Genomic DNA, 16,666 nt, shown 5'->3' with positions numbered 1-16,666 from the left:
ATCTCTTCGTGCAGGGTTACTTTGGTCATGTCCAACTGTTTGCAACCCTGTAGACTGTGGCCTGCCAGGCTTCTCTGTCAGGGGAGTTCTTCAGGCAAGAATAGTGGAGTGTATTGGCCAATACCAGTTGCCATACCCTTCTAGAGCCCTATATTTCCCGCTACCCTAGCTGCCAATTCCCCTGAGAACCTGGTGCTGCCAGAACCCCTGTAACCCAAGCAGCTGCACCACCTCCACACCTGGCCCTCACAGGGGCAACCCAAGTCCTCCAGGGCAGCCTCAGGAGCAAACCCCAGTGGACGATCCACATGCAGAGGTGGAAACAGAACCACAATTGAAACCCTGGGGCAGTGTGGCTAAGGAAGAAGACCCCAAACCTTCCCACCAGCTGTAAAAGCTGCAGATTAAATCCACAAGAGCAACTAAGCAGACTCTGTGTCTATGGAATATATAAAAGGACATTGAGAGCTCCCACAAAAGGCAATGCACTAGTAGGACCAGATTAGAATCTGAGCTGCTCCCACAGTAGGTCCAGAGATTAGCACAGTGTCAGAGGGCATCTTAGGGAGGTGAGGTGGACTGTGACTCCCAGTGAGGGAAAGGACCCTTGAGCAGTGACTAAAGAATAACATTTATTATTCTTACGTTTTTTTTTTTTTGGATTTTTTCCTTTTTTTTTTTTTTTTTGCTCTGCTTTGCTATAGTTGTCAATTTTATTGGCACTATAAATCTAATTAAGCTTTTGAGATTTTTTTTTTCCCCACAGTCACATTTTTTATTGTTGGTATAAACCTCTGCCTCTACATTGGGCCTTTGCATTTCTGTGGAGTTTTCCTTTCTTTTTTTCCCTTTCTTCTGCCTTTTTTAATTTTCTCTTTTTTATAGTTTTAATTTTTTAAACATATTATATTATTTCTACATTTCTTTGTTTGCTTTTCTTACTGCTCTTTTCCCATTGCAGTTAGTCTTTAATATATATAAATCTTCTTCATCTGCCTCTATTTAACTGTGCATATCTATTCTTTCTTTCTTTCCTTTCCTCTCAACATATTTGTTAGTTTTGTTTTCATTGCTTTATTCCCCACATGGCACCTTGCTTTAGTTTTTGTTTTCCAGTTTCTGCTTCAGTTAGTTTTGTTCTTAACTGGTAAATATAATTTTTGATTTCCTTTGCTCGCCAGGTCAATCTTCTGTATTTTATTTTTGTTGGACTGTTTTGACTTTGCTTATCACTGTATATGTATATATTCCATTATTTTAATTATTATTTGCTTGATTTTGTAACTGCCATTTGGGGTTCATCTTTGGTTTCTCATTTTTGAGTATTTGTTTTAATCTCACTTAATGCCATAACAAACCACTTCTGGAATCTTTGTTCCTGACAAAAGATCAAGCGCTGAGCCTTTGGAGTGGGAGCCCTGACTCCAAGATCCTAGACTACCAGAGAACTAACCCTAGGGAATATCATATTGTGAGAACTCACACAAAGGACACCACTTGAATACAAGACCCAGCCGGCATCACCCAACCACCCAGCCGGTAGCACCCTGTACAGGACACCTCAACTAAACAAAAAACAAAACAAAACTACAAACCCAATCATCAGCAGACAGGACTACCACCTCTCTCAGCCTTGCCCATTAAAGGAAACACAAAGAAACAAACAAAAGACTTAGCACAAATCTCAACCTATATGAAGCTTACACAAGCCACTGGACCAACCTTAGGAGGGCAGAAACCAAAAGGAAGAAAGAATTCAATGTTGAAGCCTGGGAAAAGGAGACCTCAAACACAATAAGTTGAAAAAAATAATGAAAAGACAGAGAAATACTGAACAAATGAAGGAACAAATTAGAAGCACAGAAGTCCAAATAAATGAAGAGGAAATAGGCAAACTACCTGAAAGAGAATTCAGAATAATGATAGTTAAGGCAAGGATTGAAAATACGCTGACAAAGTCCACTTTATCTTTTCGGTTTTATAAACTATACCAATTTAATTAAAATTCTCTATCTAAAATTTAGCCTTAAAAAAAAATAAAATAAAATTTAGCCTTTTACTTAATGAAAGGCATTTTAGTGTGGTTTATGTATAGCATCAAATAAAGAGTATTTAGCACCTCAAAAAAGAAAAAATAAATAAAGATGATCAAAAACCTTGAAAACAAAATGGGGAAAATGCAAGAATAAATTAAGAAATACCTAGAAAAATTAAAGAATAAACATACAGAGCAAAACATCACAATTACAAAAATTAAAAATACTCTAGCAGGAATTGATAGCAGATTATCTGAAGCACAACGAATGAGTGAGCTGGAAGATAAAATGGTAGAAATAATTTCTGAAGAGCACAATAAAGTAAAAAGATGAAAAGAACTGAGGACAGTCTCAGAGACCTCCAGGACAATATCAAACACACCAACATTTGAATTATAGGGGTCCCAGAAGAAGAATAGAAAAAGAAAGGGTATGAGAAAAATTTTGAAGAGCTTATAGTTGAAAATTTCCACAACATGGAAAAGAAAATAGTCAAAAAAGTCCAAGAGGCACAAAGAGTCCCATACAGGAGAAACCTAAGGAGAAACACCAAGACACATACTAATCAAACTAACAAAGACTAAACACAAAGAAAGAAAATTAAAAGCAACAAGGGAGAAGCAACAAGTAACATACAGAGGAAACTCCATACGCTTAACAGCTGAACTTTCAGCAGAAACTCTGCACGTCAGAAGGGAATGGCAGGATATATTTAAAGTATTGAAAGGGAAAAATCTACAAACAAGATTACTGTACCCAGCAAGTATATCATTCAAAATTGATGGAGAAATAACAAGCTTTTCAGACAAGCAAAAGTTAAGAGAATTCAGTACCACCAGACCAGCTTTACAACAAATGTTAAAGGGACTTATATAGTTAAGAAATATAAGAAAAGAAAAATCAACCCCAAACAATTAAGAAAATGGTAATAGGAATGTATATATCAATTACTTTAAATGTAAATGGATTAAATGATCCAACCAAAAGACACAGATAGGTTGAAAGGATACAAAAACAAGACCCATATATATGTTGTCCACAAAAATCCACTTCAGATCTAAAGACACATATAGAATGTAAGTGAGAGGATGGAAAAATATATTCCATGGAAATGGGAAGCAAAGAAAGCTGGAGTAGTAATCCTCGTATCAGACAAAATAGACCTTAAAATAAAGAAGATTACAAGAGATAAGGAAGGACACTACATAATGATCAAGGGATCAATCCAAGAGGAAGATATAACAATTGTAAATACCTATGCACCCAACATAGGAGCAGCTCCATACATAAGACAAACACTAACAGACATAAAAGGAGAAACTGACAGTAACACAATAATAGTAGGAGACTTTAACTCCCCCTCACAGGAACAGACAGAACATCAAAACAGAAAATTAATAAGGAAACAGAAATCTTAAATGATACGTTAGATGAGATGGATTTCATTGATGTCTTCAGGACATTTCATCCAAATAGAGAAGAATACACCTTCTTAAGTGCACATGGGACATTCTCCAGGATAGACCACATCTTGGGTCACAAATCAAACTTCAGTTAATTTAAGAAAATTGAAATCGTATCAAGCATCTTCTCTGACTACAGTGTTATGAGAGTAGATATCAATTACAAAAAAAAAAAATTTAAGAAACACAAACACATGGAGATTAAACAATGCATTTCTAAATAACCATCAGGTTATTGAAGAAATCAAAAGGGAACTCAAAATACTTCTAGAAACAAATGACAATGAAAACACAACAAACTCAAAACCTATGGGATGCAGCAAAAGCAGTTTTAAGAGGGAAGTTTATGGCAATACAATCCTATCTCAAGATACAAGAAAAACATCAAATAGGCAACCTAACTTTACACCTAAAACAACTGGAAAAAGAAGAATAAAAAACCCCCAAAATTAGTAGAAGGAAAGAAATTATAAATATCCTAGCAGAAATAAATGAAAAAGAAGTGAAATAAATAATAGTGAAGATTAATAAAACTAAAAGCTGTTTATCTTTGAGAAGATAAACAAAATTGACAAAACTTTAACCAGACTCATCAGGAAAAAAAGAAGAATCAAATCAACAAAATTAGAAATGAAAAAGGAGGGGTTGCAACAGACAATTCAGAAATACAAAGGATTATAAGAGCCTACTATGAACAACTATATGGCAATAAAATGGATAACACGGAGGAAATGGACAGATTCTTAGAAAAGTTCAGTCTTCCAAGACTGAACCAGGAAGAAATAGAAATTATGAACAACCCAATTACAAGCACTGAAGTTGAAGCTATGATAAAAAATCTCCCCCAAAACAAAAGCCCAGGACCAGATGGCTTCACAGGAGAATTCTATCAAACATTCAGAGAAGAGCTAATGCCTATACTTCGAAACTCTTTCAAAAAATTGCAGAGAAAGAAACACTTCCAAACTCATTCTATGAGGCCACCATCACCCTGATTCCAAAACCAGGCAAAGACTACACACAAAAAAGAAAACTACAAGCCAATATCACTGATGAACATAGACGCAAAAATCCTCAACAAAATTTTAGCAAACAGAATTCAGCAACACATCAAAAACCTCATACACCATGATCAAGTTAAGTTTATTCAAGGGATGCAAGGATTCTTCAATATATGCAAATCAATCAATGTGATACACCGTATTAACAAATTGAAAGATAAAACCATATGATAATCTCAATAGATGCAGAAAAAGCCTCTGACAAAATTCAGCACTCATTTATGATTCAAAGTTTTCAAAAAATGAGCATAGAAGGAACCTACCTCTACATAGTTAAGGCCATATATGATAAGCCTACAGCAAACATTATTCTCAATGGTGAAAAACTGGAAGCATTCACTTTCACCACTATTATTCAACATGGTTCTGGAAGCCAGCTACAGCATAGTTCTTCTAGCTACAGCAATCAAAGATGAAGATGAAATAAAAATAATCCAGATTGGAAAAGAAAAAGTAAAGCTCTCACTGTTTGCAGATGACATGATACTGCACATGCTGTACAAACTCTAAAGATAGAATCAGAAAATTACTAGAGCTAATCAGTGAATTTAGCAAGGTTGCAGGATACAAAATCAATACACAGAAATCACTTGCATTTCTATATACTAACAATGAAAAAATCAGGAAGAGAAAGAAATTAAGGAATCAATCCCATTCACCATTGCAACAAAAATAATTAAATATCTAGGAATAAACTTACCTAAGGAGACAAAGGAACTGTTCAGAGAAAATTATAAGACACTAATGAAAGAAATAAAAGATGACATAAACAGATGGAGTGATAGTCCATGTTCCTGGGTAGGAAGAATCAACACTGTGAAAATGACTATACTACCAAATGCAATCTACAGATTCAAGGTGATCTCTATTTAATTACTGATGACATTTTTCACAGAACTAGAACAAAAAATTTAATAATCCATATGGAAAAACAAAAGACCTTGCATAGCCAAAGCAGTCTTGAGAAAGAAGAACGGAGCTAGAGGAATCAACCTTTCTGACTTCAGATTATACTACAAAGCTACAGCCATCAAGACAGTATGGTACTAGCACAAAAACAGAAATATAGACCAATGGAACAAGATAGAAAGCCCAGAAATAAACCCATGAACCTATGGGTACCTTATTTTTGACAAGGGAGGCAAGACTATACAATAGGGCAAAGACAGCCTCTTTAATAAATGATGCTGGGAAAACTGGACAACTACATGTAAAAGAATGAATTAGAACACTTCCTAACATCATACATAAAGATAAACTCAAAATGGATTAAAGACTTGAATGTAAGACCAGAAACTATGAAACTTTTAGAGGAAAATATAGGCAGAACACTCGATGATATAAATCAAAGCAAGATCCTCTATGACCCATCTCCCACTTAAAAGCTTTTGCACAGCAAAGGAAACTATAAGCAAGTTTCTCCCAACCCTCAGAATGGGAGAAAATAATAGCAAATCAAACAAGTGACAAAGGATTAATTCCCAACATATACAAGCAGCTCATACAACTCAATACCAGAATAACAAACAACTCAATCAATAATTGGGAAAAGACCTAAACAGACATTTCTCCAAAGAAGACATACAGATGACTAACAAACACAGGAAATGATGCTCAACATAGCTCATTATCAGAGAAATGCAAGTCAAAACTACCATAAGATATCACTGCACACCAGTCAGTATGGTCATCATCAAAAAGTCTACAAACAATAAATGCTGGCAAGGGTGTGGAGAAAAGGGAATGCTCTCGCACTGTTGGTGGGAATGTAAATTGATACAGCAATGGTATAGAGATTCCTTAAAAAACTAGGAATAAAACCACCATATGACCCAGCAATCCCACTCCTAGACATATACCCTGAGAAAACCAAAATTGAAAGAGACACATGTATCCCATTGTTCATTTACAATAGTTAGAACATGGAAGCAACCTAGATGTCCATTGACAGATGAATGGATAAAGAAGTTGCGGTACATATACACAATGGAACATTACTCAGCCATAAAATGGAACACATCTGAGTCAGTTCTAATAAGGTGGATGAACCTAGAACCTATTATACAGAGTGAAATAAGTCAGAAAGGGAAAGATAAATATCATATTCTAATGCATATATTGGGCTTCCCTCATAGCTCAGTCAGTAAAGAATCTGCCTGCAATGCAGGAGACCCAGGCTCAATTCCTTGATCAGGAAGAACCCCTGGAGAAGGAAATGGCAACCCACTCCAATATTCTTTCTTGGAAAATCCCATGGACAGAGTATCCTGGCAGCCTACCATCCATGGGGTCGCAAGAGTTGGACAAGACTTAGTGACTAAACCACCAATGCATATATACAGAATCTGGAAAAATGGTGCTGAAGAATTTATTTATAGGGCAGCAGTGGAGAAAAAGACATAGAGAATAGACTTATGGACACGGGGAGGGGGAGGAGAGGGTGAGATGTATAGAAAGAGTAACATGGAAACTTACATTACCATATTCAAATAGATAGTCAATGGGAATTTGCTGTATGGCTCAGGAAACTCAAACAGGGGTTCTGTATCAACCTAGAGGGGTGGGATGGAGAGTGAGGTGGGAGGGAGGTTCAAAAAGGAGGGGATATATGTGTGCCTATGGTTGAATCATGTTGAGGTTTGCCAGAAAAGAACAAAATTCTGTAAAGCAATTATCCTACAATAAAAAAAATTTTTTTTAAAAAGCATCAATATTTTGGCACTCAGCTTTCTTTATAGTCCAACTCTCACATTCATACATGACTACTGGAAAAAACCATAGTTTTGACTAGATGGGCCTTCCTTGGCAGAATAATATCTCTGCTTTTTAATATGCTGTCTAAGTTGGACATAGCTTTTCTTCTGAGAAGCAAGTGTCTTTTAATTTCATGTCTGCAGTCACCATCTGCAGTGATTTTGGAGCCCCCCAAAATAAAGTCTCTCACTGTTTCCATTGTTTCCTCATCTATTTGCCGTATTATATGTTTACAGTTCAAGCACAGCATTTACACCTATACTTGATTTACTATATTATAAAAGTTATATTGCTGTGGTTATAATTTAAAACCTATGATAAAAAAGGGAAGTTTCTGTCAAAGGCTGGCATTGGCCTGAAGGGTTCAGATTTTGCACAATAGAAGTTTTTCCTCTGGATCCCTACCAGTACACACGAGAAGGATAACAGAACAATAAAAGCAAGGTTGCAGAACCATAGTGGTCTATCACACCAACTTCTCTATTCTCTAATGTATTACCTCATTTCATTCATTGAGTTTGCTCATTTGCTCTTCAGTTCTTAGGAGAAAGGAGAACCCACTTCCCATGATTTAAATAGCTGCCTAGAAACAACAGTCATCAACAGCAAGGGTCTCTGGCCTCTGAGAGTATGGTAAGTTCGGTTCAGTTCAGTCACTCAGTCGTGTCCGACTCTTTTTGACCCCATGGACTGCAGCATGCCAGGCCTCCCTGTCCATCACCAACTCCTGATGTTTACTCAAACTCATGCCCATTGAGTTGGTGATGCCATCCAACCACCTCATCCTCTGTCATCCCTTTTTCTTCCTGCCTTCAATCTTTCCCAGCATCAGGGACTTTTCAAATGAGTCAGCTCTTTGCATCAGGTGGCCTAAAGTGTTGGAGTTTCAGCTTCACCATAAGGCCTTCCAATGAATATTCAGGACTGATTTCCTTTAGTGTGGAGTGGTTGGATCTCCTTGCAGTCCAAGGGACTCTAAAGAGTTTTCTCCAACACCACAGTTCAAAAGCATCAATTCTTCGGCTCTCAGCTTTCTTTATAGTCCAACTCTCACATCCACACATGACCACAGGAAAAACCATAGCCTTGACAAGACGGACCTTTGTTGGCAAAGTAACGTCTCTGCTTTTTTAATATACTGTCTTGGTTGGTCATAACTTTTCTTCCAAGGAGCAAGCATCTTTTAATTTCATGGTGCAGTCACCATCTGCACTGATTTTGGAGCCTCCAAAAAATAAAGTCTGCCACTGTTTCCATTGTTTCCCCATCTATTTGCCATGAAGTGATGGGACCAGATGCCATGATCTTAGTTTTCTGAATGTTGAGCTTTAAGCCAACTCTTTCACTCTCCTCTTTCACTTTCATCAAGAGGCTCCTTAGTTCCTCTTCACTTTCTGCCATAACGGTGGTGTTATCTCCATATCTGAGGTTATTGATATTTCTCCTGGAGTGTAGTAAACCTTTGGTTAAAACCTGTCTTTACCTTTTCATATTAGAAAATACAGTCACTCACATTTAGGCAGTTGTTGTTTACTCTCATTAACTGATGTTTGCTTACAAATATATACATGAATATATATTTGATGTTTTTTTCCACAATAATTCATATAGGAGGATAATTCTTATGATAAACACTTAAATGTAATTGAAATCAATGATATTTCTGCACTGACAGGAGTTTTCACCTTGTCTCTCTTGATTCTCTGTAAATGGGGCCAATGTAGCTGATTGCTTGCTGCTGTTTGAAACCATATTTTCCTAAGTAACACTGAAGGAGTTGTCCCTAAGCTAATTCCTTGCATCTTGAACTATACTCTAGTAGGTTGAACTAGTAGTTCTTGGGCACTGATGTGCCTCAGTACCCTGGAGTGATACAAATGGGTTAAGGGTGAGCAATATATAAAGTTCCTCTGTTTTTGGATCGAGCAAGCAGGGCCTGGAACAATCTTATGGCTTGCTGCATGTTGGGTTCTCAAAGAAAAAAGAATCTAAAATGGAAATTGAAAATCCATTGTTTTTCAGGGAGTGATCTTGGTGCCAAGGTGAGATGGAAAAGAAGCAAGATTGAAGAGATGGCGAATTCCAGTAAAGTCTTCAGCTGGTCCTAAAGGTAACTTCAGAGCTAGAATATCTTTCTGATTTGGTCAAAATTGGACTGGGGGCACTGGGCCTTTATACACTTGAAACACTGAGTATGCAAACAGACAGCAGCTACATCATACGTAAAAATAGAATAGTGGCCCACAACCTGCAACCATCAGCCCAAGAAGCAATCTGCTACTTGTAGCAACTAATCCAGTGAGTCAAGGCAAAAAACCTCTATAGAAAACTTACAAACATGGCTTACAGAGAGACCCAAGAAGCTGATTCTTGTCACACACACAAAAGAAGAACACATTAGGGATATTCACTGTTCAGGTTATGGCTTAAATTTTGCATTAAATTGAATATTGAAAAGCTAGAAGCTAAATAAAGATAAAAGGAACTATCCCCATGCTAAATATTTTATCTTTGATCATTCATTCACTTCCTTTTTCTTCTTGCTCTTTTCTGAATAATTTCCTCCTAACACACTTTCTAGAGTACTTCTCTTTTTATTCTGAACCCACTTTTCTCTTCCATGATTTGCATAATTAGGTTTGGGATTGAGACCAAACATGGTCTACAAATGTGTGGGAATATTGTATGTGTATTTTACTTCATATTTTATCTGATTTTAAGCAAATTTTCAGAATTCCTTCACTAGGGAAGTAATTTATTGAGAGAACATTTACACTGTGATACTAGTTCAAAAAATTGTGACCTAAGTAACCGTTAGGAGGAGCCAAAGAATGAATTTTTTCACTTGATTTCCCCTTCTCATTGAGCCTGGAAGTATGAAGCAAGAACATTGAATACTTCAATACAATTCTGAAAAGCACGTTTTCTTCATTTTATTTTACGATTCAAAACAAAATTGCTGGCGGTAAAGCTCTGACTTACAAAGTCTATCACTTTAAACTATTCTTTGCAAGATATTCCCAACCCACAAGTTATTATTTTGCTTGCAAATCCCTTATTGATGCAATGAAAATTATTTGAATAGAATACCTTCTGGGAAATTTATTCATCCTAAAAGTTTTATCCTCTTAAAGTATTGTTCTGATTATTAAAGAAAATTTATGCAAGAGAAAAAGAATTAACAAGGAGGTGTATAAACAGTGATTAAAATAGGAATTGGAAAACTAGACCTTGTGGTTTCATATCTTCGCTCAACCAGTTTTAGCTCTGTGACTCTGGGCAGGTTATTCAAACAATCTATCTTGGTTTCTTCCTCTTAAAATGGAGATAAGCATTTCAGAGTTTTTGAATAGTAAGTAAATTAATATGGATTAAATCCTAACAAAATTGCCTGGCTTGGAGTAAGGAAAAGGGCCACCACACTTTACAGCTTCAGAGGCACTATTACCAATGATTTCTACAAGATTAGCACTCTCTGGATCAGTGTAACATAGGATTTGCCCCTTGCCATCGCATTCCACATGATGCTAGTAAGCTCAAGGAAGCATAGTTTGATGTTATTGTGCTTCATGTCAGGACGACTACATGTCACGGTTCATTTGGGACAGTACTGGTTTCTGCACTATTGGTGCAACTTTTCTCTCCCGGAAGTGCTCTCGTTTGAACGATAAATTGTATAGTCACTCTATTCATGGCTGTTTAGGCAAATCTTATTAGTGTATCTCTTGAGCTCCGATGATCTATTCAAATCTCAAAGTCTATTACAGCAGTGCATGCATGCTAAGTCACTTCATTTGTGTCTGACTCTTCACCACCCTATGGACTGCATACCCCACCAGGCTCCTCTGTCCATGGGATTCTCCAGGCCAGAACTCTGGAATGAGTTGTTATGCCATTCCCCCAGAGTATCTTCCCGACCCAGGGATTGAACCTATGTGTCTTATGTCTTCTACCTTGGCAGGAGGGTTCTTTACCACTAGAGCCACATGGGAAGCCCTCTATTACAGTTAACTTTGTTAGACAATCTACTTGGCTGAATAAGATCAATTTAGTTTCTGAAAAGAAGGTCATTGATTTCGTTCTGAAGAAACCCAAATTCTTCCTTTCATTTTTGTTTTGTGTTACTTTTTCCAATGATTTATATTCTTATTTTTATTCAACTCTCTGTAAAATAGTATTTTAGCAAAGCTTCATCATGTTTCTGTTGTCTGAAGTTTTATTTTTATTTTTCACCTGAGGTTTTACCTGTGTTACCTAGTCAACTGTGGAATCAGATCAGCTGCTGTTTTCCAGACAATATGAAAACAGTCTTTAATTTCCATGTCATAGTCTATATAGAAAATTATATTTGCATTTAAGCTTAGGCCAAAATATAGCAGGTTTGGGTGAGTCGACATGGGCTGTGTGAAAATAAGCCACTACATTTTATTTATATTTTAAAATTATAAGGAAAGGTGCTTTTTCCTTTTTTGAAGATAAGTTTGCTTTGGTGGCTTCATTTATAAACCAGATATGCTCAATATGGTTATTCATAATCCTTCATTTTAATGGTTGACATCTGTTATAAAGGTGGTATGAATAGGTGGTAAGAAATGGCCAAAAAAGAATATCTAGCATTTTTGCTTTTTATTGGCTAGAACATCTTTCTTGCCACTAACAAAAAGTTCATATAATTTAAATTTTTTAAATTGTGTTTCGAGGGTGAGATTTTCTTTTTTTGAACTGAAAAGCCTCTTTTCTTTAAATGACAAATATATTGAAATTTCTTTTGATAAACAAATGTGCTTTGATTCAAATTAGGCTTTTTGCTGTAAGATTATTTAAGTGTTGATAAAAAATTCCTCAAATATTGATTGATGTTTCTCAACTAGCTCAATATTTTGTTTTGTTGTAATTTAATTTAACTTTAATTTAACTTAATTTACTGGCTTCTTCCCAGCACTTCCCCCTAGGCACTCCTTATCACTCAATGTATGTTTAACATTAAAATAAGACTTTCTATATTTTCTTCTCTCAGCACAAAGTCATCTTTATCTTGCCTTAACCAAAACCGTCTTCCAAAATGGTAACTTCCTACATATCTCTTTTAAGTAGAAGCTCTTTACTGGTTTCTCTGACTTTACTGAGAATTTTATGATTCATTTTATCTCTTCTTTCAGCATATCAATTGCATTTCTTTTTAAAAGTTTTTTTTTTTTTTTTGCATTGTTGTCCTAGAATTTACAATATACATTTTAAATAATTGTAAGTCCATTTTCCAAAAGTATTATACCACCTGATGTATTGTGAAGGTACCTTATAACAAACAGTGTCCCCAGTTCTCTTCTCTGGTTCCTTGTAATATTACTGTCATTCATTTCTTCTTCTGCTGCTGCTGCTGCTAAGTCGCTTCAGTCGTGTCTGACTCAATGCGACCCCATAGGCGGCAGCCCACCAGGCTCCCCCATCCCTGGGATTCTCCAGGCAAGAACACTGGAGTGGGTTGCCATTTCCTTCTCCAATGCATGAAAGTGAAAAGTGAAAGTGAAGTCACTCAGTCGTGTCTGACTCTTAGCGACCCCGTAGACTGCAGCCCACCAGGCTCCTCCATCCATGGGATTTTCCAGGCAAGAGTACTGTGGTGGGGTGCCGTTGCCTTCTCCATCATTTCTTCTAGCCATATAATATAATGACTTATTGTTACTCTTATTGGTTTAAAAATGATTATATTTTCAATTATTTAGGGATAAGAAAAGTGATTTTTTTTTTTCACTTCCTTTATTCACTCCTCACTGCTCTTCCTTTCTTCATGTAGATGTAAGTTTCTAACCCTCATCAGGATTTCTTTAAAAATTTCTTTTGGGGTGGCTCTTCTGGCAATGAATTCCCTCAGTTTTTCTTTTTCTGAAAAAGTCTTTATTTCTCTTTCACTTTTAAAGGATAATTTCCCTGAATGGAATTCTAGATAGACTTTTTTTTTTTTTAAATTAATGTAAGGATTTATGCTAATTAGACTGGAAATTGAGCTGTGCTTAATGTTTGTCATAGAAATAGGTGACTTGGCCTTCAAAGTTGTCTTCAGTCCTTGTTTTTGTCACCCATATTAACTTTGAGCTTCCCTAAGTACTTCTCCTCTGAGAGACCTTGTGTCTGATTGCATTTCCAGCTGTTATCCAGTGTTATTATGTAAGCCTTGTTTTGATGTATAAGGTTCTGGATGGCTATTATACATGATTGTTTTTCACCTTCCCAGTCAGAGTCATGAAAGCCTTTCTTGGATCTTAGAGAATCTGGTGGACTTGTTGAATGGAAAGGCCACAAAATATGGGATTTCCCCTAAAGTCATGGTCCCTCAAAGTTTCTCGTTCTCATGCAAGTCTGCACTTAGCCAACATCAAGTCTAAATTAAGGATTCACACCAGTTTATTGCTCCAGGGACTTTTCTTACAATAATTGGAACTTGACTGTGATTCTCTGAATGTTTGTCTTTCTGGATATTAGTTTTGTTTTTGTCCTGCTACCTCAGGTCTCTGATAAGTCCAAAAAGAAGAAATCTATTTATTGCCTTGTCCAGTTTTTTCTTGTTGTAACCATGGTAGCGACAACCTAGAGGTTCTTTACATGAAGAAATTTAAACCAGAAGCTGAGACTATTACTTTTTAACCTTCTTGAAACAAATTCTATAAGTTCTTTTTCAATGGCAATATTCCCTAATGGTACTTATGGGCTTGGACATAGAGCATTCAGGCTTCTCACATTTATTAACCTGTGATCTTAAACTATTCACTTAGCTTCTCTTTTCTCAGGAATCTGATTCATAACAAGGGAACAAAGATAATAGTGCATATTTCTAGTGGCTTTTGAGTTGACTAAATAAGAAATGAAATATAATACAGTTACAATGCCTAGCACAGTGGTTTCCAGATTATGTGAGATGAATAATTTTTAAAAATGCTTAGTTTTATTACTTTATACTGAACTGCATCACAATCTCAAGTTCACATTGCTAGACCATTTCAAAAAGACCGTATGTTATCCATGATGGCTATGTGGCCCACAGGGATTTCATAAAAAATCATAACAACATTATCCTAGGGCTATATCCTCATATCTAATGTTCCCCATTTGTTTTTATCCCAGTTTCAATGAGCATTGATTTTGTGCAGTTTGATATACATCTATCACATAATATATCTTGGGTCTCTTTCACTTTTATAGCATCCTCTAAAGACTTGTCATATTCCTGTATAAATATGAGGCTATGCAACCTTATTGAGATTATATTCATGTGGTTTGAATATAGGTGGGAAAGTGTTTAAGGGACAACAGCCCAGGGTTGATGACTTTTTCCCCAGTATTTTCCTAAGTTGTAAAGACTGGCTCTAAGTATTTGTGAGAACAAAAATTTAAGGTAGACATAGGAATATTGCATTAACAGACAGTTACTTTTAAGGAACACATTTTTTCCTGTTATCATTTTTCAACATGCACTAATTTAGCCATATGGAATGAGTTATTTGATGTCTTTGCCTGGTACATATATCAGACAATATTAATACTGAAAAAATATTTTTATGCAGAGCAACTTTATAATGTATATGATTTTCTTAATATGCACTATCTATAGATAGTTTTGTACTGGGCCTTAAAAATTTGTAATGTAGAGAGATTACAGGGATATGAAAAAAATATGTCACTGAAATATACTCTTAAATAGTAGAAAAATCTACCTTGATGAATATTTAAAGACAAATTCTTTTTAAATTAAAAAAACATAATTATAAATTTGATATAGCTGGAAAATGTTACTAAACATTTGAATAAAGGTCTGGTGGAAGATTTTTGGTCATACTTCCTCTATGATTATATAATTAAGCCATTTAAGTTTTCTGTTGAATTTTAAAGATCAAAGTATTTTAAAATGGTTCACATATTTCCCCTTGTAAAAGGTAAAAATAATAAAGGTTTTGTTAAATGATGCTGAATATTGGCTCACTTAGGTGATGACAAAATGTTTAATAAAGTTTAAAATTAAAAGTAAAATAAAAATTAATCTTTTCAAATTAATGCTTTGTTTAATTGTAACAAGCCAATTAAAATACAAATGGAAGACATTTTAAAACACAAAATACTATAACTATGAACTTCAGAGGTTCAAAGTGATCCTTGTTCTTTCCCAAGCATTGTATCTTTTATTATTGTTTGTAACTCAGGATCATATTTGGCCCCAAGAATATCTATTAGTGTCAACAGAAAAGTGTTCTTAGCATTAAGCCTTCTCTTCTAAATGGTAAAAGGTTATGCAGACTTGATTTAGTACTTTGAACAGAGCTGAAGGCTTACTTTGCACATGGTTTCAGGATGAGAATGAAAAAAGATTGAGAACAAGGATATGTCACAGTTTTTACATAAATACGGAATACCTATAGACATATATATTCAGTTCAGTTCAGTTCAGTCACTCAGTCGTGTCTGACTCTTTGTGACCCCATGAATTGCAGCACGCCAGGCTTCCTGTCCATCACAAACTCCCGGAGTTCACTCAAACTCATGTCCATCGAGTCGGTGATGCCACCTAGCTACCTTATCTTCTGTCTCCCCCTTCTCCTCCTGTCTCCCAAACCTCCAGCATCAGAGTCTTTTCCAATGAGTCAGCTCTTCGCATGAAGTGGCCAAAGTATCGGAGTTTCAGCTTTAGCATCAGTCCTTCCAAAGAACACCTAGGACTGATCTCCTTTAGAATGGACTGATTGGATCTCCTTGCAGTCCAAGGGACTCTCAAGAGTCTTCTCCAACACCACAGTTCAAAAGCATCAATTCTTTGGTGCTCAGCTTTCTTCACAGTCCAACTCTCACATCCATATACCACTACTGGAAAAACCATAGCTTTGACTAGACGGACCTTTGTTGGCAAAGTAATGTCTCTGCTTTTGAATAACTATCTAGGTTGGTCATGACTTTACTTCCAAGGAGTAAGCGTCTTTGAATTTCATGGTTGCAATCACCATATGATGTTGGAGCCCCCAAAAATAAAGTCTGACATTGTTTCCACTGTTTCCCCATCTATTTCCCATGAAGAGATGGGATCAGATGCCATGATCTTCGCTTTCTGAATGTTGAGCTTTAAGCCTACTTTTTCACTCTCCACTTTCACTTTCATCAAGAGGCTTTTGAGTTCCTCTTCACTTTCTGCCATAAGGGTGGTGTCATCTGCATATCTAAGCTTATTGATATTTCTCCCGGCAATCTTGATTCCAGCTTGTGTTTCTTCCAGTTCAGCATTTCTCATGATGTACTCTGCATAGAAGTTAAATAAGCAGGGTGACAATATACAGCCTTGACGAACTCCTTTTCCTATTTGGAACCAGTCTGT

Source organism: Bos javanicus, chromosome 29 (assembly GCF_032452875.1).
Source record: "Bos javanicus breed banteng chromosome 29, ARS-OSU_banteng_1.0, whole genome shotgun sequence".
NCBI lineage: Eukaryota > Metazoa > Chordata > Mammalia > Artiodactyla > Bovidae > Bos > Bos javanicus.
This window is presented reverse-complemented; position numbering follows the sequence as displayed.